We start from the raw sequence: 26,708 nt of genomic DNA, 5'->3' as shown, positions 1-26,708 counted from the left end.
ACCAAAAAGAAAAACACTATATACAATAATTTTACATTTATCTAACAGCCTAATACATGTGATGGTGCAAAAAAGGCACCATTCCTTTTCTCCCAAGCGTATTGTACAAAAGCCATTTTCTACGACTATTCATAGCTTATACTGACTTTGCAAGCAAAGCAACTACTCCCTCAAGATTGTAAATCACTGACATTTTGAACAAGGGTTGCGTTAATTTTTTTAGAACTTTGATTGTAGAAGCTTTTTAGCTTATTTAGTCAAACTCTATGTTCACATGTATAGATTTGTCTTGAAAAATACTTCCATAAAACATAATTTTTAAGATGTTCATTTATATTCTAATAGAAAATAGTGGTTAAATCTTTATTTGGAGACCTTGTCATTGTGTCGAAAACATCTATTAGTTGCAAACAATATGAAGTAGCACATTAAGTACTGATCTATATATATCTCTTATAAGCCTAACCTCACTAGCGTTGTGTCTCAACATGCAAGTTGTTCACCTCAGCAATGCACTATCATAAGCAATCCACCAGCACATGCAATTATGATATCCACATCAACGAACCACGTAAGCATTTAGTTATCCACATCAGCATGCCACGCAATACACTAACATTGAATGATTGAAAGCATCTAGGCCCCTAGTTGGGTTTCGATGATTAATGACGACATAAGATTACTATGACTAACGTATGTTTTGCAGAGCCAATTTAAGTTAGGTCATGGTAATAGCAATTGATTGGGCAATCATGGTTGTCATGCCCCTGTCGATGTAAATCATTTCGGTTTTCAAAGGATGGACGACAAGGTTAAGGACAGACTAGTTCTAAGTGTCGTTTGGTGTTGTAGAGACACTTAGAGTAGTTTAGGACTTTGTTTTTCCTTTGGCCATACTATTAAGGGAGGTATAGACTAGTAGCTTGACCTAGGTGAGTCTAGTGAGTTAGGTGTGGTGCACACTTGTCAAACCTAACACTAGGTAGCTCAAGAATAGCCCTAAGATCAATTGTTGTAAATTTCATTCACATAGGATTTCAAGTTGGAAGTGAATGGAGGGTCAAATAATTGATCGGACGCTAGTCTGGTTGTGACCGGACCGCTGAAGGGTGAGTCCGGTCAGTTCATTTGATCAACTGCAGTCATCTGGTACTGACCGGACGCTGAGAGGAAGTGCACCAGACGCTGGGTACCTGTGTCCGGTCAACTCAGAGAGGTTCCAGAGAGACTTTTTCCAGACCAGATGCGTCCGGTATGTGCTGACCGGACGCTGGTCAGGATCCGGTACCTAACCGGACGCTGAACAGTCAAGTGACTGGACTTTGGGTGCCAGCATCCGGTTAACATCAGTAAGGTTCCAGAGAGCGTTTTTCTTGACCGGACGCGTCCGGTCAGTGCTGACCGGTCACAGGTCAGAGTCCGGTGAGAGCCTAACGGCTCTCTCTGACACAGTGGCAGGTATAACTGACTAGAGTGTTCGGTCACCCTGACCGGAGCATCTGGTCACCTTGTAGAGTGATGACTCAGCCTCCAAACGTTATGTTTTGAATGAGGGGGTATAAATACTTACTCCACTCGTCCAAGGAAGGTCTCTTGCCCATTTATTCAGCTAAAAAATAACTTTGGAGTGCAAGGAAGAGCAAGAGCCTAGTGAGATGATTGAGATTTGATAATCCAAGATTAAGGACCTCATTAGTGCATAGAGAGTAGCAAGTGTGCATGCACCCTTCTCATTAGGCTTGTTGTGGTCAAGTGAGAGTTTGTGCTTGTTACTCTTGGTGATCGCCATCACCTAGACGGCTTGGTGGTAATTGGGAGATTGGTGATCATCCGATGGAGCTTGTGGTTGACCCAAGTCAAGTTGTGAGCGGTTGTGGGCGATTCACCGCGATGAAGTATCGAAGAATCAGCCCTTAGAGAGCACTTGATCCTTGCATGGATCAAGGGGGAGCTACACCCTTTCACGGGTGCTCCAACAAGGACTAGTGGGGAGTGGCGACTCTCCAATACCTCGGGAAACATCGCCGTGTTCCTTTCCCTCTCTTTACTTTGAGCATTTATATTTGAGCAATTCATTTCATGTCTTTACATTCCTAGAATTATCATGCTAGAGTAGGATTGGAACCTAGAGTGCAAAACTTTTGTGCGGTAGAATAATAGAAACACATTCTAGGCACAAGAGGTGAAGTGGGCTAAGTGTAGGGTTTAATTATTGTAAAGAATTTAGAATTAGCCCAATTCACCCCCCTCTTGGGCATCTTGATCCTTTCAATTGGTATCGGAGCCTCGTGCTCGCTAAATTAGGCTTAACTGCCTAGAGCAAGATATCCCACGGGGATGGACCCCCTCCTATCTTTGAGGGAGATGATTTTCCTTATTGGAAAATTTGTATGGAGGCTTATCTAGAAGCTTTAGATGTTGAAGTTCTTAGAGCCGCCTCACAAGGCTTTCCAAAACCTAAGGATCCCACAAACCTTCAAGGCGATGAGGTTAACTATGAGAAGTGGAATGCAAAGGCTAGAAACACCCTTTTTAGAGGCCTTTGCAAAGATGTTTTTAACCATGTGCGGAACCACAAAGATGCACATGCACTATGGTCGGACATTTGTGCGCTCCATGAGGGAACCACTACTACACAAACTTTACTGGAGGCGGGCGATTTGGATTTTCCATGGCAGGCAAAGCCGTCCGCCGTGGCCTAGAGGCCACGGTAAATCATGGCTTAACCGCGGCGGGCGGCTTTGCCCACCGCGGTTAACCTATTTACCACGGCGGGCACGTTATACCGCCCGCCGCGGTAAATTATTTTACCGCGGCGAACACATTTTGTGGCCCGTCGCGGTTATGTGTACTAGCCATGGCGGGCTTTATTATTTGCCCGCCTCGGTAAATTATTTCCTGAATAAAAAAATACAGCAGGCATATAAATTCAAATTCAAATCCAAATCACATCCATATTTCACAGATTAAACTTAAAAAGTATGTAGGCATTACACATGAGATAATATACATATATATACATTCATTTCGTCGTTCTTTTCATTATTAATTCATTACATTTACATATTAAAGTCGTTATACATGCGCTAAGGTGTAATCGTGCGGATGCATCATCGTGGGCCACTTCCTCAGCTTCTCGTACTCCGGTAAAATCGCTAGCGGGCTGTTCTCATGGAAGAACGTGCCTCCTTCAAGCACGCATTTGTCTAAGACAGACTTACATATGTCTGCCTTTGTCTGCTTGAAGCTATGTTGGATGCTCTACATGTCTCTCGACCAGTTCAATCCATTCTTGAGCACCCTCCAACTGCTGCTATACTGCTTGCACACCCTCAGGAACTCACAGGCGTAGAAGCCACAGGTTTGTGATCCTACCGGTTGTTTGGCACACTGCATGATCGATACGCAAGCATTACAACATAGGCATTAGAACGCATATGAACGGAAAGCACAATTAAACCTTTCAAATACTTACCGAAAAGTTGCGCCTAATTTTGATGTGGTTCTTATGCTTAGCCTTAAATTTCTCTGTTCTTCGATCATAGCATTTAGGATCCTTCACGTACTCCTTATAAGCGCTATACGAAATTTACTAGTATTAGGCAGGGCATTAGAACGCATATAAGAAGACAGTTCAGTTACTTACACTCTGAGGCAATCTTCAAAGGCCTTGTACCCTTTTAAGTTTGGCACTGTCAATGAATCAAATACGCAGGCCCTGCCATCCTAAGGGTAGATGATAAATGCAACCCAGTGACCCTCGAGGCCTTGGCTGCGCCATTGAAACAAAATACAGGTTACGACGAGAAATAATAATACTAGCTAGCTACCCACTTATATCTACAGGCATGTCTTCGACTTACCCAAAGTGGTAGGCAGCTAGGATACACCCATTTCCCCTGATCTTCTTCATTGCTCCTAGTATGTATCTTGAAATGTTCAACTTCTCATTGTCCATCAGTTTCTTTCTATGCGTCTCTCTCTGTCGCTTGGTCAAGTCTTTCATGGTTGGATGATTGTCATCTAGGTGGTAACCAATGATGATTCTTTGAGCAATATGCATTGGAGATAGATAGATAACATCAAGTTTTAGTTCCTTGGATATATAGGCCATCAACCTGCAAGGACAAGCCATTGTGGCATATATAAGTAGTCTTGACCGATTCAAAGGCAGGTGATATGTGAAACTCACAATTCAGCACTTACATAGAGAACAAGGTGACTTAGGCGATGTCAAGGTCTTGTTCCCACAGTAGTCTGTACATGTCGTGGAAGTCCACAGGGAGTTCTACATTGTTGCCGGGCAAGTGGAAGTACTCCGCCACAACCTTGACTAGAAAACCATGCAGGCCAGCTTTTGCCGCTTCCATGTACCAGAGATGAAACCTCCTTGTCTCCCACCTTTCCTCGTCGACGAGTTGGGCCTTGGTTATCATAAACTTCCCATGCTCGTAATTGTCGGGGCAGTCATCCGATTCAGGAAATAGATGGAAAGGTGATCTCGGCCTGGGATAGAAATGTTAGTACCATATTATGGCAAAGAAAAGTTATTAGCAAATTATGCTCACCGCTACCATACCTTTCGAACTCAAGTGAGTATGTGAGCTGCCCTTGGTCGCCTTTAGTCTTTGCCAGTGGTGGAGGACAATGGCTTGTGCTCGTAATGGCAGCAGGCGGTGTCTTTGCCCCCAGTTCCTCTGTGCCTCCCAGTCCTTTGCTCGTGCCCTTAGACGGACTACCGGGAGGTGGAGGTGGACTTGTTGTTGGAGGAGGAGAACAAGGGTGAGGGCTTGTGCCTCCCGGTGCTTTGCTCGTGCCCTTAGATGGACTGCTGGGAGGTGGAGGTGGACTTGTTGTTGGAGGAGGAGAACGAGGGTGAGGGCTTGTGCCTCCTAGTGCTTTGCTCATGCCCTTAGACGAACTGTCGGGAGGTGGAGGTGGACTTGTTGTTGGAGGAGGAGAACGAGGGTGAGGGCTTGTGCCTCCTGGTGCTTTGCTCGTGCCCTTAGACGAACTGTCGGGAGGTGGAGGTGGACTTGTTGTTGGAGGAGAACGAGGGTGAGGGCTTGTGCCTCGGGGTGAGTTCCTTCCCTTGTCATCCCCGCCATTACCTTCGTCATCGCCGTCGTCGTGATCCGGATCATCGAGGGGACAAGATCCGGCAACAGATGGTTGTGATGCTGGTGTCGCCATCAGCGTAGAAGTCGGCGTCGAGAGAATGATCTCTATGTCGTCCTTGTTCCACAGGACTTTGGAACCCAAGGCAGCTGCAAGGATCGTTATCCCTTCTGCATTTGGATATTCCATTTCAAATGCTTCATATTCGGTCGCATACCATGTAAGTATCACGGCAGCATAGTTGGTAGGGATCTGGTCTTGGTTGAAATCTTTGATATCTTCTTTGGGGTGCATGTAACCCTCACCCATGGTCAACTTTTTTGCCCTGCCGAACGGGATCGTGAGGTGGACGCGCATGGGTTCCCGGATGGCATCGACGGGGTGCCTTGGGCGATCCTTGATCATCGGTAGTGGCTGCCCTTGTGTCTACCCTTATGGAACTTGAGGCACAGCCTTGCCAGCCTGGCGAAGCATCTATGACCTCATCGACACCATATCTGGGTCATTGCTCGTGAAGGCTTCTTTTATGGACCGGCTGATCATTTCGGCCACGCCTTGATCATAGCCCTTCTGAAAGATGCCCTCCTTGTACCTCTGCCTTGACCGGTATGTGGCAGCGTCGGATTGCCATGACTCCACTGAGTTCCAGCTCATCTTCGACGACATGCCACGAACATGGCCACGGTGCTTAGGGGTTCCTAGCGCCAGGGTCAGCAAGTCCTGGCCCCTGCGAACCTCGAAGCTGTCCTTGGATTTAGCGGCCTTGATGACAGCCCTCTCCACCTCCTCGAACTTGGGCTCATTGAACTTGCTCGCGCCCTCCTTGAGCTTCTTCAGCTTGCAAGCATAGATGAAGTCCTTAGCCCTCAAGTCTACACCGTCGTATGGATCGGGAAGCCCGGCGGCAGCTCTAGCCCTTTCTTCCTCCCGCCACTAGGGCCTCTTACCAGCAAACCCAGCCATGCCCAAGTGGTGGGGGTGCAGGTTCTTCTTCACGAGTGCGCTGAACTTGGCGCTCTTTGCCTTTGCTTCTTCTGTTGTTCTTTGTTTGTAGAACTCTTCCTAGTGATGTTCCTTCACCATAGTGTATTTGACACAGGGTGACTTGCCTAGCTTTGAGTAGTACCTGGTCAGCATGGACTTGAAGTTTCTAAAGGCTCTTCTTGCCATGTGCATGACCCACTCCCTGCACTTGTCAAGATCAGCGTCCTTGGGATAATGGAAGCTCCTCGTCACCTCACCCCGGATATGTGTCTTTTAGTTGACCAGGACATTGTTCCAGTCCTCCCAAGTGATCTCAACCTTGTCCTTGACTATACATACCACCTAGTTGCTTAACTTGTCAAGGATCGTGGGTGGCGACAACGGGTTTCCCTTTGGTCTCACCTCATGGATCACATGGACTTCGCCGTGGATTTCCCTCCGGTGCCTCCCATGTTCCCCCTTTCTTAGCTTTGTCCTCTGACCCCTAGACTTGCCTAAGTGGTTGGAGATGGAGCGGGGGGTTCTTTGTCCCTGACTTGTTCCTCCTTGAAATTCAATTCTCAAGGCACCACCGGCATCTGTTCAGGGTTTGGAGACCGCGCACTTTCAACTTCGTCGTCCCTCGATTGGTAGGTCGGATCATCTTCATCCTTTGTACGATGTTTCTTTGTTGGCCTCGGGGTCACAGACATGTGGCTCTCGAGGCTAGTTGATGATGATGCACTAGGGGTAGGGTCGCGCCATTCGCTTATCGGTTCCTCCGCCATTGGAAAGCTACAATGAATACATATTTTAGTTGTATAGACATAGTTATAGAGTAGTAAAGTAGAGTAGTAAAGTAGAGTAGTACTAGAGTAGTAAAGTAGTAGTAGTTGGCTTAGATTTGCCCCATTGTCATCACATCGCTTTTAAACTGGTTGCTTGTATCTGGTATACAAGCCATCCTAGTTTAGCGGGGGCACTCGATCATCATCGCCGCTGCCTCAGCATAAAAGGGTTCACATCATTGCATATGCCACTGCCTCAGCTTAGAAGTGTGAAAAGAATCATCATTGCAAATACCAAACAAAAGCCATCAAGATAGTTTCAAAATTTGGCCCCAAAGTGCTAAGTCCTTCAGCCATCAAGATAGAGTCACTGCCTCAAAATCAAATAGTAGAGTGTAGTAGCAGATAGAGTATAGTAGTAGCAGTAGGGTGTAGTAGTAGAGTATAGTAGCAGCTAGTAGTAGCAGCCAGCAGTATAGAAAATAGTAGTAGTAGCAGATAGTAGAGTAGTAGAGCCCACAATAGGAGACACCAAACAAAGCATATGTGCCACAAAAAAACAAAATAGGACATGGGAGTACAACAATAGTAGAGTGTAGTATAGCAGTAGCAGCAGTAAGTATCCTCCTAGATTCAGAGATAACAGTAGTACAAATCATAGGCAGTGGAAAAAGCCAACCCCTTATCTTCCCTTCCTACTGTCTGAAACTGAGCACCCACTCAAGAGTAGTACAAATTAAAAGGAGCAGATCCAACAAAGGACATATAGGCAGTGGCATCATATATATCTAGTGCTCAGTTAACAAGAATTGCATCCTAGGCAGCATTTAGTATTTTTTCTTCCAAATTCATCTCAACATGTGCCATCATAGGCAGTGGCATCAAGTGCTCAATAAATAGAATTGCATCATAGGCAGCAATAGTTGGCATTGCTCAAGAAAACTAAAATCGGAGAAGAACATCCATAGTTGGCAGGCTCAGATTTGCCCCATTGTCATCACATCGCTTTTAAACTGGTTGCTTGTATCTGGTATACAAGCCATCCTAGTTTAGCGGGGACACTCAATCATCATCGCTGCTGCCTCAGCATAAAAGGGTTCACATCATTGCATATGCCACTGCCTCAGCTTAGAAGTGTGAAAAGAATCATCATTGCAAATACCAAACAAAAGCCATCAAGATAGTTTCAAAATTCGGCCCCAAAGCGCTAAGTCCTTCGGCCATCAAGATAGAGTCACTGCCTCAAAATCAAATAGAAGAGTGTAGTAGCAGATAGAGTATAGTAGTAGCAGTAGGGTGTAGTAGTATAGTAGCAGCTAGTAGTAGCAGCCAGCAGTATAGAAAATAGTAGTAGTAGCAGATAGTAGAGTAGTAGAGCCCACAATAGGAGACACCAAACAAAGCATATGTGCCACAAAAAAACAAAATAGGACATGGGAGTACAGCAGCAGTAGAGTGTAGTACAGCAGTAGCAGCAGCAAGTATCCTCCTAGATTTAGAGATAACAGTAGTACAAATCATAGGCAGTGGAAAAAGCCAACCCCTTCTCTTCCCTTCCTGTTGTCTGAAACTGAGCACCCACTCAAGAGTAGTACAAATTAAAAGGAGCAGATCCAGCAAAGGACATATAGGCAGTGGCATCATATATATCTAGTGCTCAGTTAACAAGAATTGCATCCTAGGCAGCATTTAGTATTTTTTCTTCCAAATTCGTCTCAACATGTGCCATCATAGGCAGTGGCATCAAGTGCTCAATAAACAGAATTGCATCATAGGCAGCAATAGTTGTCATTGCTCAGGAAAACTAAAATCAGAGAAGAACACCCATAGTTGGCAGGCTCAGATTTGCCCCATTGTCATCACATCGCTTTTAAACTGGTTGCTTGTATCTGGTATACAAGCCATCCTAGTTTAGCGGGGGCACTCGATCATCATCGCCGCTGCCTCAGCATAAAAGGGTTCACATCATTGCATATGCCACTGCCTTAGCTTAGAAGTGTGAAAAGAATCATCATTGCAAATACCAAACAAAAGCCATCAAGATAGTTTCAAAATTCGGCCCCAAAGCGCTAAGTCCTTTGGCCATCAAGATAGAGTCACTGCCTCAGCTCTTGTTTTAAAAGTTCATCATTGCATATATATGCCACATAGATGGAGTCAAAATCAAATAGTAGAGTGCAGTAGCAGATAGAGTATAGTAGTAGCAGTAGGGTGTAGTAGTAGAGTATAGTAGCAGCTAGTAGTAGCAGCCAGTAGTATAGAAAATAGTAGTAGTAGCAGATAGTAGAGTAGTAGAGCCCCCAATAGGAGACACCAAACAAAGCATATGTGCCACAAAAAATCAAAATAGGACATGGGAGTACAGCAGCAGTAGAGTGTAGTACAGCAGTAGTAGCAGCAAGTATCCTCCTAGATTCAGAGATAACAGTAGTACAAATCATAGGCAGTGGAAAAAGCCAACCCCTTCTCTTCCCTTCCTGCTGTCTGAAACTAAGCATCATATATATCTAGTGCTTAGTTAACAAGAATTGCATCCTAGGCAGCATTTAGTATTTTTTCTTCCAAATTCATCTCAACATGTGCCATCATAGGCAGTGGCATCAAGTGCTCAATAAACAGAATTGCATCATAGACAGCAATAGTTGGCATTGCTTAGGAAAACTAAAATCGGAGAAGAACATCCATAGTTGGCATTGCTCCATAGGAGGGATTAGGGGAGCAATTGGCACATTACCGGGCGGTCTCCTTGGGGCTCAGCTACGGAGCTGGCGGCGCTAGGGTTAGGCCACCGTAGAGGACGGCGCGGGGCCATGGATGACTATGGAGACGGAGAGGCGGATGAAGACAGGGACGGGAGATGGGGCAGGATAGCACACCGGCGTGGGGACGCGGACGGAGGTACACCGGTGTGGGGACATGGATAGAGACAGGGATGGGAGACGGGGATGGACGGCGGAGGACGGGCCTAGGGTTCCGGCCTGCGTTCCCATCGATGTCCAAAGGCACCATGGCATGGGTGCGTGTGCACGGAAGGAAGACGAGGGCACCACGGCATGAAGAGCAGGGGCGACAATGGAGGTGCACGGCGGCAGTAATGGCGCGACGACGTGGTGGTTTTTGGGTAGCCCTTCGTTGGCAGCGGCGCGGTGGTTTTTGAACCGATGTGGGGGAGGGGGCGGAGTATATATAAGCCATCATTTACCGTGGCAGGCTCCTTATAACGCCCGTCACAGTTAACATTTACCGCGGCGGGCGCTTTAGAACGCCCATCACGGTTAATATTTACCGCGGCAGGCTCTTTATAACGCCCGTCATGGTTAATATTTACCGTGGCGGGCTCCTTAGAATGCCCGTCACGGTTAATATTTTTAAATCTTATTTTACCCTTTTTCAATCTAGAATCTTATTTTTCCCTTAGTTAGTATGTATAGTAGTAGTAGATAGTAGTATAGTTTGGAGTAGTAGTAGTACAGTAGTACATAGTTGGAGTAGTAGAGTAGTAGTTGGAGGAGTAGAGTGTAGTAGTAGAGTCATAGTTGGAGGAGTAGTTAGCTATAGAGGAGTATGTATAGTAGTAGTAGATAGTAGTATAGTTTGGAGTAGTAGTAGTATAGTAGTACATAGTTGGAGTTGTTGACACCATTTTTTGCACGTGTCAAAATGATCAGAGTGGGCTAATTGGCAGGAGGAAAGTTATTGTATACACTGATAGCCGATGAAAATCAGCTTGTAAAGATGGTTGTCGATGAATGGTGGTGATCGATGGAGAGATTGATTTAGACTCGGGCGTTGCCGATAAGGTTGGAAATGTTATTGTCGATGCCGATGAAGGAAGGCTTGAAGACTACTGCTGATGGAACAGGAAGTATGCCGATGGAGAGGAGGTCGGTGAGATTTCCATCGTAATCAAGGCGGACAGGGAAATAGATAGGAGTTGATTTCCTTTTCTATATTTGTTAGAGTATGATTCATGTAAGAGTCGCGTGTTTCCTTAGATATGGTCTTGGTGTCCTAGTTGTGTTTGGTTATGTCTCTTTAGATCAGGGTATAAATATAGATTGAGGGGCAATGTAATAGATAGATCAATCAATATCAAAACCAATTTTTACTACTATTTGCATCTACTTACTTTTCGGCGACTTCGTCAATTTGCATATTTTTCCTTTTTTATGAGTTCTCATTGATTCGGCGAGTTGCATAGCTTCAGTGCGACCTTCGGCGATTCTCGAGTTCCGTGTGAGTACCTCTTGGCCGTGACTTCCGGGCGTATCGCTGTTGTCAGGACCAAAGTGCTCGTATCTTCATCCTTGTCGATTAACAGGTCAAATCGACTGGCACGCTTTGGATATCGATTCGGGTATTAGCCCTTTGTGTTTGCAGATCCACTTTTGCATCAACACATCTTTTGGCACGCCCGGTGGGACCAATCAATCCGATCAATATGTTCAATTCCGAGATCGATTCAGGGAACATTATCGCGGTATCAGAAGAAGATCTTAAGGAAGAGCAGAGGCAGGCTATGGAAAAGGCTGTAGAAGAATACAGGCAGCTTTGTCTGAAATCGTTTAGCCTGAACAAGAGTGGACAAGTCATCCAGAAGCAAGATTTGCCGTTGCCTCGACAGGTTACCTTTGACTCCAATCCTGGTAAACTTCAAGAGATGGTTAATTCTGTAGTAAATCATGCTTTGATTAATCATTCCAATGTGCTGTCCAATACTGTTCATAATGCTGTGGTTCGAACTCTCAAAGAAGGACAAGCGTCACCGCATTACGTTGGGCCTGCCTATCACCAACCAGAGCCGGCATCTGTCAATACTCCATCGGCTCCCTCGGCCGTTGTGGGTACAGAAGTTACTTCTCCTCCAGTATCGGCAGGCTTACCTAATATTCAATCTACACCGATACGATCAGATCCGGTACTACCAGGAGGATGAGTTTCAGCTTAATACAGATCTAGCGGCATCAGCTATGTCAGGCCCTGTGTCTCAGAATAGCCAGATTCCTGCTAATTGGTGGGGATATGGTATGCCTCCGGAGTCATCTGCTTTCAATCCTGGGTTACCTCAAGTGTTTGATGCAGTAGGAAAAGCTCCTATACCATCGGCTGTTTCGCCGATGGCTCAAGTGCCTCAATATGCCACAGCAACTACTAGTGCAACCAACTCTAGGAGGTTTCCAGATGCCTTTGGTTCAAACACCCAATTCAAGTCCATCGGCAAGCTTACTGTCCGATGCAGCAGAAAGCCCCTATTATGAGTCAAACTGGGGTTCAGCTCATGCCTCAAGCTGGTTATAATTATCCAGCAATGTCAGCAAATTACCAGCCATCGGTAAGTTTTGTGCCGATAAGTTCTAATAATGGTTGGTCAGGACAGTTACCTGTTCAACATACAGGTTCAGCAAAATCAGCAGGTTGCAGGGATTCAACAAGGTCATGTGCAAGCTGGTTTCCAGAATCAAGCATCGGCAGCTCAGCCGATGAATCCTTTCCAACAGGTTAATGGACCACAAGTAACGGCAAATATGCCGATTGCTGGAGATCGTGGGCCACAAAGATATGTGGAGGGATATCAGCAGGCACCTCCCTGTAGAAATTCAGCCAGTCCGTCAGCAGGAGGCTGATGCTTTTTGGGCCGATAAGATAGCAGAGATTATGAAGGATCAGTTTGGAATAAAACCCAAGGTCAATACTTATTCTTATCGGACTCCATACCCTCCTGCATATGATTTAATTCCTCTCCCAAATCGGTACAAGGTACCAGATTTCACTAAATTCTCTAGGCAAGATGATACATCAACAATGGAACACGTCAATCGCTTCATTATTCAATGTGGAGAGGCAGCTAGCAGAGATGAATTAAGAGTTCGATTATTTTCATCATCTTTGTCTGGATCGGCATTTACATGGTTCATTTCATTACCACCAAATTCTATTATTACTTGGGTTGATCTAGAAAAACAATTTCATAAGTATTTCTTTGCTGGAATCCATGAAAAGAAGCTTACCGATTTAGTAAAATTGAGACAGCGTAATGATGAATCGGTGGAAAGCTTTGTGCAAAGGCTACGAGATGTAAAAAATAAGTGCTACAGTCTGGTGCTGGATGATCGGCAGCTTGCCGATCTGGCTTTCCAAGGGTTATTGCCACATCTTAAAGACAGATATGCTTCTCAGGAGTTTGAAAGCCTCAGTCATCTTGTGCAAAGGATCTCTGATCAAGATACTAGGGTTTTTGAGCCTAAAAAGAATTGGAGTAAAAAAGTATCATTTGTTGAAGAAATAGGAGATTCTGATTCTGATGAAGAACCAGTTATCGGCTTAGCTGAGTGGGTTAAGAATAAAAAGCCGATATCTTGTCCCTTTGGTCAGAAAGAACCAGAAAAGTTTACCTTTGATATCACCAAGGCCGACAAGATATTTGATCTTCTGCTTCAAGAGGGCCAAATTAAGCTGTCACCTAATCATGTGATCCCATCGGCAGAAGAGTTGAAGAAGATCTTGTACTGCAAATGGCACAATGCAACTTCACACAGTACAAATGAGTGCAAGGTGTTCAGGCAACAGTTACAATCGGCTATTGAATCTGGGAGAATTAAGTTTGGTACTTCCAAGGCCCAGAAGCCGATGAAAATTGATCAACACCCTTTTCCAGCAAATATGTTGGAGGCCAAAGGGAAGACCAAGGTATTGACGTCAGAAGCTGCTGAGAAGAACGCATCAGTAGATCCCCAACATCGGATAACTACCGATGATGCAAAAAGTAAGGGTTTGCTGGGAGAAAGCAGTAGTTCCAAAAACCCTCCTCGACCTGGCATTGTGATTACCCATCGAAGGCAGCAGGAGGATTGGCGTCAGCGTAAGGACCGATATCGACAACAGCAAGAAGAGAGACATCGGGAAGAATGGTATCGGCATAAAAATCATTGGAGGTGCCCATTTTTCATCCATTGTTGGGAAGAAGGTATTAAATTGCCAACTGTTGAAAATTGCCCTGAGTGCAATGGTTATTATGGGGTCAATCGGTCAGAAAGGAGGTTTCAACCTGGCAATCAGGGTTTATTTATCAATGAGCCGATCAGAGGCAGAGCGTCAGTGCATGATCGGCTGGGGGGCAGACTTAGTGTACATGAAAGGCTTGGTAAACGCGCTGGATATTTTCCAAGGAATCAAGAGGAGCTTGAGGAAATGGCAAACGCAAGAGTTCCGATGAAGAAATATTCTATAGGGACCCTAATATACGCCATGTAGAATCAACTGGGACCTGTTATCAGCCGGTTTGGAAAACCAAGTTTCCTCGATGGTGCCCGGAGGGTCTGACAAAGACACAGAAAAGAAGGATGCAACGTGAGCATCAGGAGGATTTATACCGAGAGGAAAATTCCTCCAATGAGAGGTCCTGGTCATCAGCAGTGGCAGGTAAAACACAAAAATAAGGGTCCATCGGCAGATGTTAATATGGTATTCATGTTGCCGATGGAGTTTTTGGCACTATCTGATAATGAGGACGAAGTTGTTCTCTCTGATCAAGTAGCTCAGTTGACACTAGATCCAATGATGGCTATTTTTGAGAAACCTACTGATGACGAGAGACAGCATCTTAAAGCTTTGTTTGTGAAAGGCAGAGTTGATGGGCAGCCTATATCTAAGATACTTATCGACGGAGGGGCTGCGATTAATATTATGCCTTATGTGATGTATCGGAAACTTGGTAAGGGAGATCAAGACTTGACCAAAACCGATATGATGCTGAAGGATTTTGAAGGCAATGTGTCACCGGCTAAAGGGGCAGTATGCGTTGAATTGACCATCGGCAGCAAAACCTTGCCGACGGCGTTCTTTGTTATTAATGGCAAGGGTGCATATAATCTGCTTCTAGGGAGGGATTGGATTCATGCTAATTGTTGTGTTCCTTCTACAATGCATCAATGCCTCGTACAGTGGATTGGGGATAAGATTGAGGTTGTTCCTGGTGATTCTTCTTATATCATCGCATCGGCAGAATCAGATACTTATGAGCGAACTAAATGCATATCAGGAGAAGTTTGGGAAAAAGAGTTCCTTAGAGTTGCTGATTATGAAATTCCACCGATCCAAGCAGTCGGTTCTGAAGAAGAGTTTTAATGGATAGGTTTGCCGATGATGGAAAATTAGGTCAAGGGTTCACATCGGCAGATGATTTAGTAGAAGTAGATATTGGTGATGGCGATAGGCCAAGACCTACTTTTATTAGTGCTAAGTTAGATTCCAAGTGTAAGCAGCAAATGACTGATTTGTTAAAAGAGTATAAAGATTGTTTTGCTTGGGATTATACTGAGATGCCTGGATTAGACCGATCGATAGTTGAACATCGGTTACCTATCAAATCTGGATTTCGGCCACATCAGCAGCCAGCGCGCCGATGCAACCCTAATATACTTCCTGACATTAAGGCCGAAATAACTAAATTAATTGAGGCAAAGTTTATTCGGCAGTGTCGATATGCAGAGTGGATCTCTAATGTGGTTCCTGTTTATAAGAAAAATGGAAAACTTCAGTGTTTGTATTGATTTCAGGAATCTTAACAAAGCCACACCGATGGATGGCTATCCGATGCCGATTGCTGATTTGTTGATTGATGCTGCAGCCGGACATCAAATTATCAGCTTCATGGATGGTAATGCAGGTTACAATCAAATATTCATGGCTGAAGAAGATATTCCCAAGACTGCTTTCAGATGTCCAGGTCATGTAGGGTTGTTTGAGTGGGTAGTCATGACGTTTGGTTTGAAAAATGCCGGCGCTACTTATCAAAGAGCTATGAACTTTATTTTTCATGAATACATCGGCACATTAGTGGAGATCTACATTGATGACGTAGTGATTAAGTCTGGAGATATCACAAAACATCTAGCCGATTTACGAAAGATATTGGAGTGCACAAGGAAGCATGGATTGAAGATGAATCCTAATAAATATGCATTTGGTGTATCGGCAGGTCAATTTTTGGGTTTTATGGTGCATCAGCGGGGCATCGAAATCAGTAGGAAGTCTATTGATGCAATTAACAAGGTGGTTGCTCCTGCCAATAAAACTGAATTGCAATCTTTGATCGGTAAGATTAATTTCATTAGAAGATTCATATCTAATCTGTCGGGAAGGATCAAGGCTTTCAGTCCATTACTTAAATTGAAGGCCGATCGAGAATTTGTATGGGGAGCTGAGCAGCAGTTAGCCCTGGATGAAATTAAGAAATATTTAACAAATCCTCCAGTGCTAGTTCCACCTCAACACGGGAAACCTTTCAGGTTGTATTTGTCAACTGATGATACCGTTATCGGTTCAGCTCTTATTCAAGAATTTGAAGGGAAAGAACGTGTTATTTATTATTTGAGCAGAAGATTAGTGGATGCTGAGACAAGGTATTCGGCCATCGAAAAATTATGTCTGTGTTTATACTTTTCTTGTGTCAAATTAAGACATTATTTGTTATCTGCCGAATGTACGGTCATATGCAAAGACGACGTAGTCAAGTATATGCTGTCGATGCCGATATTAAGTGGTAGAATCGGCAAGTGGATTTTAGCATTATCAGAATTTGAACTACGTTACGAATCGACTAAGGCAGTTAAGGGGCAGGTTATGGCTGATTTTGTCACTCAGCATTGTAATACAGTGGACTCTCTGGAGGTTGCTCCTTGGACACTTTTCTTCGATGGGTCCACATGTGGTGAAGGAGCAGGTATCGGCATTGTGTTGATTTCACCTCAAGGAAGGAAGTATGAGTTTTCATTGCCGATTGTTGCTACGTCGACAAACAATCAGGCTGAATACCAAGCCTTGATAAAAGGGTTAGAATTGCTGAAGGAGATACGTGCCGATGCTGTTGAAATCTTTGGTGATTCTATGCTAGTTATAAATCAATTGGCTGGGATCTATGAATGCCGAAGTGAAGTTTTAATTTCGTATTATGAAAGATGTTTGCAATTGTTGAAAGGGTTTAGAGATTTTCGTCTTGAACATATTTCTCGACTGCATAATGAAGAGGCTAATCGACTAGCTCAGCATGCTTCAGGGTATCAGCCTATTCAGGAAGTGCTAACATCGGCGGTCGATATCGATGACTGGAGAAAGGAGATTGTCGATTATTTAAAGGATCCATATAAAAAGGTTGAAAGACGTATAAGGTTTCAAGCTACCAAGTATGTGCTCCTCGATGATGAATTATATTATCGAACTATAGATGGAGTTTTACTCAGATGTGTTAGCAGTGATGAATCGAAAAGCTTGATGGGTGAAATTCATGAAGGAGTGTGTGGAGCGCATCAATCGGCTTTCAAGATGAAGTGGATGATCAGAAGGAATGGATATTATTGGCCGACTATTCTTGAAGATTGTTTTAAGTATTTTAAAGGATGTCAGGGGTGTCAAAAGTTTGGTAATATTCAAAGAGCGCCTGCATCGGCTATGAACCCTATAATTAAACCTTGGCCGTTCCGGGGATGGGCTATCGATCTCATCGGTCAGATTTATCCGCCATCGAGCAAAGGACATAAATTTATTCTGGTTGCTACCGATTATTTCACAAAATGGGTTGAGGCAATTCCTTTAAAAAAGGTAACGTCGGCTAATATGATCGATTTTGTGAAGGAGCATATTGTTTACCGATTTGGTATTCCTCAAACTATCACTACCGATCAGGGTACTATGTTTACATCGGGAGAATTTGATGAGTTTGCTGTAGGTATGGGAATTAAAGTTTTAAATTCTTCTCCATATTATGCTCAAGCTAATGGTCAGGCTGAGGCTTCTAACAAAGGGATCATCAAACTCATTAAGCGCAAAATTAAAGAAAATCCTAAGAGGTGGCATACAGTATTAAATGAAGCCTTGTGGTCATATCGGATGTCATGTCATGGTGCAACCAAAGTAACGCCTTATCAGTTAGTATATGGACACGACTGCAGTATTACCTTGGGAAATTAAAATTGGCTCTAGGCGAATACGTTCTCAAAATCAGCTGACAGCCGATGATTATGATACTCTTATGAAGGATGAGTTGGAAGATGTGGCGGGTCATCGGTTAAGGGCTTTAGTTAGCATCGAAGAAAATAAGAAAAGAGTAGCCAGATGGTATGACAAGAAGGTGAAGGTAAAGGAGTTTGCCGATGGAGATCTGGTCTGGAAATTGATTTTACCAATTGGGACTAAAAGTTCAAAGTTTGGAAAGTGGTCTCCTAATTGGGAAGGTCCATATCGGATAAATCAGTCTGTTCCTGGTAACACATATATTCTAGAAACCCTCGAAGGGGTCGTGTTTCCCAGAGCATTAAATGGAAAATATTTAAAGAAATATTACCCTAGTATCTGGATGGATGCATAAAAGTATAAGTGCCGATAACAGTCCTATCGGCTAGAATTATACAAGGATGTCAATGTCTCATAAAGTGCCGATGCAATAGACAAGATTTACAAGTTTAACAAGGATTGGATAGCCAATATCGCACGCAGGCGAATCTGGTCGGCTTCCTTCATTTCTTTGATGTCTTCATCGGCAGCACCCTCCACAGGCTTGAGTTTTTTCTTCATGGCCAAGGCTTTGTGAGCCTGGGTGTCTCTTTCTTGCTGAAGGGCCTTGATGGCATTGGGTAGCTGGCTTTCTTCTTGTTGAGCATGAGTTAAGGCTGCCTCGACTTCTTTCAATTCAGGCCAATAGAGCCATCTTCTTTGCCGATAAATCTAAGATTTTCTGCTTAAGTTCAGCGCCCGAAGTCTGCAAGTTGCCGATGCCCTTGTGCTTCTCATCGGCAATTTGTTTCAGTTGTAGCATCTCTTCTTTGAGTTGAGCCTGAGCTGCTCTATCGGCAATGCAGTTGAGCAGCCCGTTGATATTGCAGTTGGCGGCTTTCTAAATGGGCTGCTGGGAAGAGTACTTCTTCAACATCGGCAGGGACCTGGCCACGGATTGTTTTGAAAATTGCCTTTGCGGGGTCCGAGTCATCTACCAGTTGGGCGATATCCTGCTGTAACAAGTTCAGGAGAGCTTCCAACTTGGACTTAGTTTTCTGCTGATATTGTTCCCAGTGCAAGGGAAGAACTTGTTTCCTCTCCATCATCGTCAGAAACGTCAATGGCAAAGGAAAATAGGCTGTTTGGGGAGTCTTGTTCCTGAGGAAAAGAAAAAGAGGTCAGTTAAGGATAAGTATGAATATTATAAATCGACTAGATCAATCGGCTTACCTGTTTCAAGGCAATTTCCTGTACTTGACTGGAGGAAGCAGCCTGGAGTATGCCGTGTGGAGGATCGGCTAAGCTTGCCGATGGGATATCCTCTGTGACCTCATCGGTGGTTGGCTCTTGGGGTATGATGACCGATGGTATGTCCTGTATAGGAGGATTAACTGCTTGCTCAGTTGCATCGACTAATTCTAGGCGGAATTGCAGACATTGGGGCAGATGTGGGGATCGGCATGGACTTCTGTCGTTTTGGCTATGCCTCGGCATCTGTTAAGGCTTTGCGCTTTGCTTGGGCATCAGCAACGGTTGGCTAGGGGGCATCGGCACTTGTTGGTTGTGAAGCTTGGACATCTGGTACGCTTGCCTGATGTACCCATTTGTTGCTGCAAAACAAGTGTAAGATATGATGTTTAACTAGATAAAATGTGAAATCAAAGGGATACCTCTGAAGGTTTGTCAGAAGAAGTGGTGCTTGATATCGGAGGAATTGCCGATGATGATCCAGCAGCGGCTCTTACACCCTGATGATTAATGTTAATATAGTTTGTGATCGGCATGAGTAGAAGTAAACAGGGTTGTTACCTTGAATGCCTTGACCAGGGTTGTAGCAGCAGCCAATGGAGTGGCCCTAGCTATAGCCAATTTGGACTTGGAGGTGATGGTCTTGGCACGGGTCTTCTGGTGAGTCAAAGCAGCTAAGGTGGGGGCGTTGTAGCCGATCGGTGATATCAGGGAGACAGGCCGAAGATCGAAGGGTTTTCCACTTTTGCTCATAGATGGTGCTGGGTTGTTAACCTGTCACGAGAAAATTAGTTACCGATATATGAAAGGAAAAAGCAGAAGGGAGTTAAAAGAAACTTACTGCGTCATCAGGGATGGCGTATTCAGGGGTCGATCATGTGCCGATATGTGTGAGCAGATGTTGCAAATAGTTGTTCCCTCCACTCTCGCCACCATTACTTATATGATTCGGTGATGAAAGATACTGGTGTCCAGATGGATAGATCGACATCTGTAGTATCGGCATCAGGGGGAGAGTTGCACTACCCTGCTCCAATCTCTTCCGCAGGTGATTGTTTCTCTGGGTTTGATCACATCGGCAAAACAAAGTTTGATTAGGCAGTTGCCCAAAAGCCAATTGACGAGGATACTACCGATGGATTGTAAAACTCATACGTGATATTGGTGTTTTTCCCGCTACCGAATGTGTTTACTAGGATTGCCCTGGGAGTAATGATGGCCATCATGAGTTCATTATCCTGATTCAGAGTGTCATCGGCAAAGTTGAAAAGAAGGGGGAATCTGTTTTCTTCGTCAATATAAGGTACCCAGGCCCTATGATCACGAGAAAGACCATTGTAGAAGCTTTGGAAGAATCTGCCGATCTGGTCTTCATTGGCCTCTGTTCTAGGGAGGACAATTATGGCTTCACCAAAATTGAGGGGTGAGCGTGTTGCCGATTCCTCATCCCCAAGTACATGGTCTTCAGCAATTTCTCATGGAATTGTTGGGCAAAGAAGTCCCATTGCAAACGTTTGTGCATATGGGTATTCAGCCACATGTTGATAAACCACCACGGGCCTCCTAAGTTGCCGATGGGTTCGCCAAGCAAAAGTTTCTGAGACACTTGATGAAGAAGATGATAAGTGGAGCTCAGAAGGTATCGGCCAAGAGGGAACCTTACACCATTGGCCAAGAGTTCAGCCGCTGGGAGGAAGGCATTGGTTGGTCCTACTGATCGACCATAGAAGATAAATTTTTCTAACCACATATTCAAGAATGTGGCATGTTCTCTCTGGTTAACTGTCCCGGTCTTCTGGCATTCTTGAATGTATCCTGTCCAACCGCCGATGTTGTGGGTATTTCACCCTATATTCAGATTTTCTGCCATAGATGGAGCCTTCATCGGTAGTTGAAATATCCAAGCCAGTGAGCATGTAGACATCGGCAAGTGTGGGAGTAGCTGGGCCATGTCCAAACATGAAAGTGTTTGTTGTGTCTGACCAGAAGTAAGCAGCTGCAATCATCATTGACTCATTCTTTTGCATATCGGCAATAGATAGCCTAATGCATTGGTCTAGCTTCCGTTCTGCCCAGTGTACTTGCATCGACCTATTAACCCTCAAGTACCAATTTTTCCACCCTTTGGTGGTTTTGGGCCAAGATCGGAATGTATCTTTCCATAAATTCAGAGAGAAATTTTGGGCTCTAAAGGGGATTCTGTTAACCTCTGCATTAATCAGATCAGTTGGATCTGGGTTGCCCATTGGTCCTAGGCATTGGACATGCGGCTGATCGGTTGGAATAACTAATTTGTTGTGCAGTTCCTAAGTTTAGAGGATCCGGAGAACAAAAGAAAAGAAAAATTACCAACTGTATGAACTCGCAAAGACCAGAGGAATCGAGGTAAAAGGTAACGGAAGTGGAACGAACCGCAGGGACAGTCGAAGTTGATTGCCATTATCTTGAGGTAGATGGGGGCATGAGCCGGAGACTCGAGGTTGACGCTGGAGAAGAGTTCTTGTTGGTTGAGGTCGCGCAGTTGTTCGTCGGAGTCACCGCCGGAAAGAGAAAATGTCAAAGATTGGAGTCTGAGGGTAGAAGACGAGCGTTCTGGAGAAATCTATTTATAAGCCGCTTGGAGTAGGGGTATTTTGGACTTATCTCTATGCCGCGCGCATGTAGGTCAAGGTGGTTCAGATGGATATGGTAACTGTTCACACGATGATCAGGGGATTGTACAGATGAGTTGATGGCAAGTAATCATGACTTGGAAGAGATATCGGTACAGGATATTTTAATTCTGAAAGTGGCGGTATTATTATGTTAGGGTCTTGCCGATGGATTATTGTTTCGGTATCTTAACCATAATCAAGGCAAGAGTGGTTGGCAATTGTGCGATATTTACTGAAGGTGCGTGAATCAGGATTAGATTTGATTAGATTTGATAACAGATCAAGTTTTGGCTTGAAGGATGAGTTACGGTAATTGGGCGAAGGCAAACGTTATCTGGAGTAAATTTCGGAGCATTAATGGTTTTATACTCCGAAATTGGGGGGCATGTGTTGACACCATTTTTTGCACGTGTCAAAATGATCAGAGTGGGCTAATCGGCAGGAGGAAAGTTATTGTATACACTGACAGCCGATGAAAATCAGCTTGTAAAGATGGTTGCCGATGAATGGTGGTGATCGATGGAGAGGTTGATTTAGACTCGGGCGTTGCCGATAAGGTTGGAAATGTTATTGTCGATGCCGATGAAGGAAGGCTTGAAGACTACTGCCGATGGAACAGGAAGTATGCCAATGGAGAGGAGGTCGGTGAGATTTCCATCATAATCAAGGCGGACAGGGAAATAGATAGGAGTTGATTTCCTTTTCTATATTTGTTAGAGTATGATTCATGTAAGAGTCGCGTGTTTCCTTAGATATGGTCTTGGTGTCCTAGTTGTGTTTGGTTATGTCTCGTTAGATCAGGGTATAAATATAGATTGAGGGGCAATGTAATAGATATATCAATCAATATCAAAACCAATTTTTACTACTATTTGCATCTACTTACTTTTCGGCGACTTCATCAATTTGCATATTTTTCCTTTTTTACGAGTTCTCATTGATTCGGCGAGTTGCATAGCTTCAGTGCGACCTTCGGTGATTCTCGAGTTCCGTGTGAGTACCTCTTGGCCATGACTTCCGGGCGTATCGCTGTTGTCAGGACCAAAGTGCTCGTATCTTCATCCTTGTCGATTAACAGGTCAAATCGACTGGCACGCTTTGGATATCGATTCGGGTATTAGCCCTTTGTGTTTGCAGATCCACTTTTGCATCAATAGGAGTAGTAGAGTAGTAGTTGGAGGAGTAGAGTGTAGTAGTAGAGTCGTAGTTGGAGGAGTAGTTAGCTATTGAGGAGTATATATATATACAAGCTTGTTTCATTTGTTTGAACATAGATCACATAATATGAAAAAGAAAAAAACAACACAACAAAATATATGATGCATACATATGGTTCCATGATATTAATAATAAGTTACAACTTGTCTTGAATGGAGTCCACTACAATAAGTTACATATATGTTTCTGGGATACATATATCATTTTGGTGCAGGTGCTTTCACCGTCCTCTTCTCACCGTCGGGGCGGGCCCACGGCATCATCTTAGACTTGTTGAATCGGTCCTCGACGGCCTTGATCTTCTTTGGATGATCGGTAAAAAGCTCGAGCTTTGCGTAGTTGTTGTATTGTTCGGGACTCTACACCCCATCAGCTCCCACAATCCTCTGCTTTCTGAACACAACCACATGCCTTTTTGGGTCCTCTGCATATATATAGTAGGCCACTTGTGCGACATTGGTTGCTAGTACCCACGGGTCATCTTTGTAGCCGATACTTTTGAGGTCCATAGTGGTTAGCCCATAATTGTCCACTGCAACCACATTCGGTTTGACCCACTGGCAACGGAAGACGGTTATGCATAGGTTTTGGCCGTAGTGAAGTTCCCATATTTCTTTGACTTGCCCATAGTATTGCCTCCTCTGGCCCGTGGACTCTTCTTCGCCCTCGTATTGAACACCACAGTTCTATGCTGAGCTCTTCTTGTCCTTGTCTTTCGTGTGGAACATGTAGCCCTAGACGTCATACCCTTGCCACATGGTGATTTGGCTAGATGGGCCTAACACAAGCCTCTTAACGATCTCCGTATCTTCATCAGGGCATCCTTGAAGGGGTATGTGTTGCTCTTTGAGCCAGTCTATGAAATTGTTCTTGTGATGGTTTTGGACCCATGCCTCCGTGCGCTGCCCGTTATTAGCAGCGCGGATCTCTTCCAAGTGCTTTTCAATGTATTTCTCCATGCTCACTAACTGATGAAGGATGCTGTAATGAGCTTCTTGCACCATTCGGTTTGCCACATCGGTGTGTACTTTTCGCCCTGTGCGTCCCATCCCTGAGGTTTTGCCTTCGTGGTGATGGATAGGCAGCCCAATCACCCTCCCATCTCTTATGTACCTCATACACTAGTTCACGGCCTCCTCCGTTGTGTATGCCTCGATCATAGAGCCCTCCGGGTAAGCGCGATTATGGACGTATCTATTGAGGGTGGACATGAACCGCTCGTATGTCCACATCTAGTGTAGATACACGGGGCCCAGTTGATGGATCTGATCGACCATATGCATCATTAGGTGTGGCATAATATCAAAGTAAGATGGTGGAAAGCACATCTCGAGCTGGCAAAGGGTCTCCGCGATGAACTCCTTCAGGTCAGGCAGCTCAGCCTTATCAATGACCTTCTGGGTGATGCGGTTAAAGAAGTATGACATCCGTGTGATGACCATCTTCACGTACTCTGGACGGATAGCCCTAATCGCAATTGGTAGGAACACCATCAGCATGACGTGGCAGTCATGTGAGTTGTAGCCGGTCATTTTGAGGTCTTTCATGGAGACTAGGCTCTTGATGTTGGAAGAGAAACTAGTCGGCACCTTGATACCCCTAAGCAACTTAAGAAAAGTCATCCTCTTGTCTTGCGTTAGGTTGCAGGCCACACTCGAGATATTGACTTTACCATTCTGAGGCAGTCCCGGGTGAAGGTCCGGCTTGATGCCCAGATTGACAAGATCCGTCCATGACTTGATACCATCCTTTGTCTTGCCCTTGATGTCCAGCAGGACACCGATCATGCTTTCGAAGACATTTTTCTCTAGGTGCATGCAGTCGATGGCATGGGGTGTATTCAGTGTTTTCCAATACGACAGGTACTTAAAGAAAATTGACTTCTTCTTGAAAGGAATGGCGGCGGGGACTTCCTCTGTCTGGTCCCACTTTTGCTTCCTTGTCTGCTTGGGCCCATCTTCAGGCGGCTTCTTCTTCTTTCCAAACTCCACCTGATCCATGTCCTTGACCATCTCATACACCTTTGTTCCCCAACTAGTCTGTGTCGTTTGATCACGCTGCGGCTCGTCCTGATTGTCAAAGTATTTGTTCATAATACTTCTTCTACACTTGTGATTTTTGGCGAGGAACCGTCTGTGCCTCGTATACACCATCTTAATGGATCCCTTAAGGTAAGTGTAGCAGGTCTTGTCGATGCAAATTACGCAGCCGGTCTTCCCTTTGATCTGCCCCGACAGTGAGAAGAGACCGGGGTAATCGGTGATGGTGACAAAGATGATTGCTTTTAGTGTGAACTTCTCCTTGCGGGATGCATCCACCATCTGGACCCCAACATCAAATAGTATCTTCATTTCCTCCATGAATGGCTCCAGGAACACATCTATATCGTTGCCGGGCTGCTTCGGTCCGGAGATAAGCATGGTCAGCATAAGGTACCTACGCTTCTAACATAGATGGGGAGGTAGGTTGTACATGGTGAGCACGACAGGCCAAGTGCTATGCGAGCTACTAAGCTCACCGAACGGGTTCATCCTGTTGGTACTCAGCACAAACCTAACATGCCTGGGCTCCTTGCCAAACTCTGGGTAGGCCTCGTCGAAATCCTTCCACTGCTTGCCATCGGATGGGTGCCGTAGCTTGCCATCATCTTTTAGGCAGTCAGCTAATGCATGACAGGACATGAGCTTGGCATTGTCTGGGTTCCTGAATATTGCATGCAGGCAATCGGTCACGGGCAGGTACCACACTGACAGTGCTGGACTTTTTCTATAAGTGTAACCCTCTTCTTCATCGTCCTGCTGAGCCGAGATCTGTTTGGCCGCACTGCTCTTCTTTGCCCCCTTCTTGTTCTTCTTCCGACCACCCTTCAAGCCTCCCTCGTCTTCTACATCCACGTGACAACCAGCATTTTTCTTGTACCGACTAAAGCCGCAGTGCGGACAACTTGTCAAATTCTCATACTCATTGCCCTGATATAGGATGCAGTGGTTAGGGCATGCATCAAACTTTGTAAGCTTCATCGCCACTAGCCGGATCAGCTTCTTGGCCCGATAAGTATTGGCGGGCACCTTGTTAGCCATTGGGTACGTGGTGGCAAGGTAGCTTAACAACTCATTGAAGCTAGTGTTAGACCAACCATGATGAGCCTTCAACATCAACATATGGAGGTTAAAACGGAGCACCGTGCACTCCTTCAGACAATCGCCGCCGTCCTTATAGAGAGGATCAACTGTCGCCTGCTTCAACTCTCTAAAATTCTCCAACCACTTTGGGCAACCCAACACAACATCATCTTCATCGAAGTGTTTGACTAGATCTTCAACAAGCTACACATCCTTGGGTTGGCTCATAGTATCCTGACCATCACCACCGTCGCCGGCTTCATCGGCCATGTCTTGCATTAGATCATCCACCATGATGTAATCACAACAACTATTGTCACTGTCGGCTGGCGTAGCTGCTGCTGAAGGATCTTTATTCACCGGTGGTGCTGTCGTCGTCGGCATCAAAGAGCTCACTCCTGATACACCGCCACTCGCACCAACTCTTTCGCCGTGAAATGTCCAGACTATGTAGCCCTCGACGAAACCATACATGATCAAATGAGTTTGCACCTCGCTGTCTCGGTGGGCTTTCAGGTTCTTGCAACGAGAACATGGACATATGGTTGTCATCCGCTTCAGTCTCTCACGGTGAGCTTTACCAGCCGCAATAAACTTCCTTAATTCAA

The 26,708-nt window shown here is 44.9% G+C and overlaps 1 pseudogene; it reads right to left on the bottom strand.

The window, feature by feature from the left end:
• Positions 1–24,990, bottom strand: part of LOC136511025 (EID1-like F-box protein 3) — a 34,541-nt pseudogene extending 9,551 nt beyond the window's left edge.
• Positions 24,991–26,708: the final 1,718 nt, after the last annotated feature.

Source organism: Miscanthus floridulus, chromosome 16 (genome assembly GCF_019320115.1).
Source record: "Miscanthus floridulus cultivar M001 chromosome 16, ASM1932011v1, whole genome shotgun sequence".
Classification (NCBI taxonomy): Eukaryota; Viridiplantae; Streptophyta; class Magnoliopsida; order Poales; family Poaceae; genus Miscanthus; species Miscanthus floridulus.
Note: the sequence above shows the minus strand (reverse complement) of the source record. Positions and strands in the feature narration are given on the sequence as shown.